General features: G+C 38.3%; 1 long non-coding RNA gene across 1 annotated transcript; it reads right to left on the bottom strand.

Annotated features, from left to right (window-relative positions):
* Window positions 1-250: 250 nt before the first annotated feature.
* On the bottom strand, window positions 251-1,382 carry LOC123153361 (uncharacterized). The gene is made up of 2 exons (XR_006476458.1): window positions 1,044-1,382; window positions 251-920 (listed from the first exon to the last, which is right to left on the bottom strand). It is a non-coding gene; the product is annotated as an uncharacterized lncRNA (long non-coding RNA).
* Window positions 1,383-4,289: the final 2,907 nt, after the last annotated feature.

Below are 4,289 nucleotides of genomic sequence, written 5' to 3' on the forward strand. Positions count from 1 at the left end.
ACCCATATTGTACTCTTTTTCCCTTTATGAGTTTTCCATTATAGTTTCTCATATAAGGTTTTTAACGAGACAATATAAAAAAAAGTGTGAACGTATGCCATATGGTTTCTTCTTATATTTTTTCCACTGGGTTTTAAAGGAGTTTTCGGTGGCATATCATTATAATGTTTCTCTTCAAATTTTTCCCACAAGGTTTTTCGGAGGAGTTTTTGGATTGCAATATACAGATGACGAATTGATCAAGGAGGAGTGTTAAAAAATAAAACATGTGATCAATTATATGGGAGGAATGCCTCCCAAAAAGTATCTGTTGGGAAAGAGGTGTCTCCCCAACACACCCCTTCAGCCTGTATATGAGTGGGTCTCACACATTGCAATAGACTTGCAATAGACTAAGAGAATTATTTGTGTCTCTTCTTTGTCTCCTTTACTTTGATATTACAACAATCAGCACTCGGCTCTACCGAGAGTGTGAAGGCCACAAAAGCATAGGAGACGCCTCTGTTCTAGCCCTACAGCGCGGTGGCCACCGGCGGGCGCGCGACACCGCAGTCCTCGCCCGGCGGCACGGTCACCCGCACATAAGCACCACACGAGGCGCCCTCTGGCGCATGGGGCGTCCTCCGGCGCGGGGTGATGCGGCCTCGCTCCTCCCGGTGGCGCAGACACCATCAGCGGGACCCTACCAGTCGGCGGCGGCTGTAGCCAATGAGTCAAGCACGAACCCTTAAACGGCGTCAGCACAGCGACTGCCTGAACGAGCATCGGGAAATCAATCAGGAAACACTAATTCCGTTTAATTTTTGTTCTTCCCATGATCTGAAGATTAACTGCTTTTCTGCACATAGTATGTGGACATGGTGAGATGAATAGATGGCTGAAGCATCAACCGGAAGAGATCCTTGACCAAGGAAGAAAAGCTTCAATCAAGAAAGAACCATCCGGTTAGCAAGAACGACAAAAATAACGAAGAACAAGAGAAAACATACAAGGACAATCTCTTCGATTTAGTGATGCAAAGAGCAAAAAGGTACCATACGTACTTCAGTTTTTCTTGCACTGGATCAAACGATCTGCAACATCGCTAGCGGCTCCCGCGTCCAGGCGCCTCGGCTGCTCATCCACGGGATGCAACGGCCAGAGCGGATGAATGGCTGGGGCTGGAAGAGGCACAGCGGCAACGCGACGGCAGCGCCCTCAGGCGCACGCGCATGGCGCAGCGCGCCCTCATCCGCGGCTTCCTCCGTCACAAGGCAAAAGGGCGGCGTCCATCCAACCGCGACGACGCTCCCCAGCGACTCTCCCTCACCTGAGGGCTGAGGCATACTTCTCCGGCGGCAGCGGTTAATCCCTGACCGCACAAGAGAAATTGGGGATTCTTATCCTCTCGGCCATCTTGCATTTGAATCCCAGTGGACGTATTTATTTACATATAAGTCCCTGGGCTTCTCTAGTCAGGCTAAGTTCAGTCTTTAACTCTCTATTAGTGTGCTTGATACTCCATTCTACGCCCATAATTTAAGTATGAAGCATGCAGGCCTTCACATATTGCAAAAGTATTTCCACAGAAATATAGTTACAAAATGAAAAAAATTCTTACATTTTCGATATGATTTCTTTGAAATTTGTAGTATTTTTTATATGTTTGCCTCATCATTCATTGTAAATATCAGTTTTAGAACAACATTTTTCTGCCTTTGCAATCGGAATTATTTTTTCTTGCAAATCTTGACAAAATCCAAATTAAGGATTACGAAGTGTCATACTTAATATGACTACCTCAAATTTTATTTGTGAATCACAAGGTACTGGTGGCATCTACTGCGTCATTTGCAGATTATCCATCACTATTGTGAGGTCTACATCTTGTCAATTTTACAAGATGATTACCTTCAAAGTGCTCTTCCAAATATTAATAATAGATGTGACTACCTCAAGATATCATATGGTAATATTGGCATCTACTGCAAAATTTTGCAAATTGTCCACTATTACTGCAAGGTCTACATCATGTCACTCTGACAGATGATTACCTTCAAAGTGATTTTCTTAAATATAGCATAACATAAGGTAATAGAGATTTGAACATCTACTGACAAAAGTCAGACTATGTTTCCTATTACTGCGAGATCTACACCGCATCCGGTGATTATCTTCAAAGTGTTATCCTATATATATTGAGGTCTACACATATGACTATATAGCATCAACTATCTTAAAAATTTGCTCCTCTGAAGCAATTGTTGTTGTTCACTAAAATAGGTTACTCTCATTGTAACAAATATTAATGCATGGTCATTACATGTTGATTTTTTTTCTACTACTATCATTATTTAAGCCTCATTTTGATTGAATAAGTCATAGAAAATTATGCAGATATGTGCATACCCCGATGAAGGTCTTCAATTACATTGGTTAAATGCATGATAGTGAAGCCTATGTCATTATTTCTAATTATAGTGTCGTCCATCTATCAAGATGGAGACCATAATTTAGAGCAACTCTCGAGTTTCTCAAGCGCTATTGTAAGGTCTACATCACATTGTGGTTATACTTTAATAGTGACTAACCAATGTTAAACATGTAAAGTATATGCTTTTGACATTGACTTTAAAGTCATACATTTTGTCAAGAATGAAGTATAAAACATTAGCAATGATTTTATCACATGCATTGCATTAAAGGCTACACCCAGGTTCACCAAGGATCACCTTGGACATAATTAATCCTAGAAGTAAATTAAATAAATGCATGAGCATTTCATGTAACACGTGACTTGCATTTCCAAATGCTCTAAATTCATGTTAGGCGGGAGTATTTATTTTAAGATGATTCATGACATCAGTCATTGTATCCACATGTGGCATTGTTGCCACCATAACCCCACGTTGGAAAATGACATGGCTATTCTCTAAATAGCCAAATATGTACATATGCATTTTATATGTCACAAACGTCACATAGTTCTCAAACTAAGTACATAATGGATGCATATTTATTTATCTTAAATATTTTTCTTTTAGAGAAAAATGCTACTATGAGCACACACTAAATGATCACCCATTTGTTTTTCAAGACCTCAAGTCTACGAGTGCTCACAATTCTATCACTTAATCAACTTCAAGTTGAAATCCTGTGATCAAATATTTTCATATGCAAATCTAGTTGAGATGCCTTAATACACTTTATGTCCTCTTACAATGGTACCACCATTTTTTGGATGAAGAAACATGAAATTTCTTAAAACCATCAGATTCACCCAACGGGTGCTATTACAATATTTGAAATTCTTGCTAGTATTGAGAATACTAAGCAATTCATTGGTCACAAAATAGAACCATAAGGAGTAAGAAGTAAAGTGGAGGCTAATAGACAACGAAAGAAAAAATTACATCTTAATAGGGAATATATCATTTTCAAATGATCACAAAGACAACTCTCAAGTTTGTCAAATGTGTGGTTATACAAAGATTATACCTATGATTACCAAACCCTCAAATACATAGTCAAACCACACCACATATTTGGGATAAATTTTAAAATTTGCAAACTTACAACCAGAAAATACTCTGGTAAATGATTGTTCTCAAATCTTCATCAGAAGGTGAGAACCAAAAATATAGTGCAATAAAGGGATGGTGAATTCCATTGCAACGATGGTATGTTTGCGTAATAAAATTTTCAATAATATTGGAGACCTCAAGTAATCTCTTAATTATCCCAAAATATTATTAGCCTGTACTTGTTGTACTACAAGTAGTACGATGTTCAATATCTTATTTCTCGAACATGATATTTGATAAATTTTGGATGTATGAATCACGTCATACTCAATATTGTTGCGTACACAATAATTTTCTAGATCTTAATAAATTAAATATTTGGCTTGGAGCCTTAACCATCCTGGTTTGGGGATGATTAGAAAATTATTGACAATTCTGTTGGTCACAACTTAACAAGTTGCAAAATATCCCAAATCATCAGATTTTATGTGCACCGCATGTGCCATAGGGGAAATCAGTTTTAAGGCACTCTCACCTAGATTCTAAATGGGCCACTCATTCTTCTTGAGCATGTTTAGAAGATATATGTGGATTACTTAATCATTATGTGGGATTATTTAGATACTTCATGGTACTCATATAAAAATTTATAAAATGATTTCAAGTGTGTCTCTTGTCACACACAACCATGAATGATCTTACTAAATTAATCGCTCAACTTATCAAAGTGAGAGCAAATTATCCTAAACACGGAATAGACCCGTTCGAATGGACAATGTTGTTGAA

Source organism: Triticum aestivum, chromosome 7A (assembly GCF_018294505.1).
Source record: "Triticum aestivum cultivar Chinese Spring chromosome 7A, IWGSC CS RefSeq v2.1, whole genome shotgun sequence".
NCBI lineage: Eukaryota > Viridiplantae > Streptophyta > Magnoliopsida > Poales > Poaceae > Triticum > Triticum aestivum.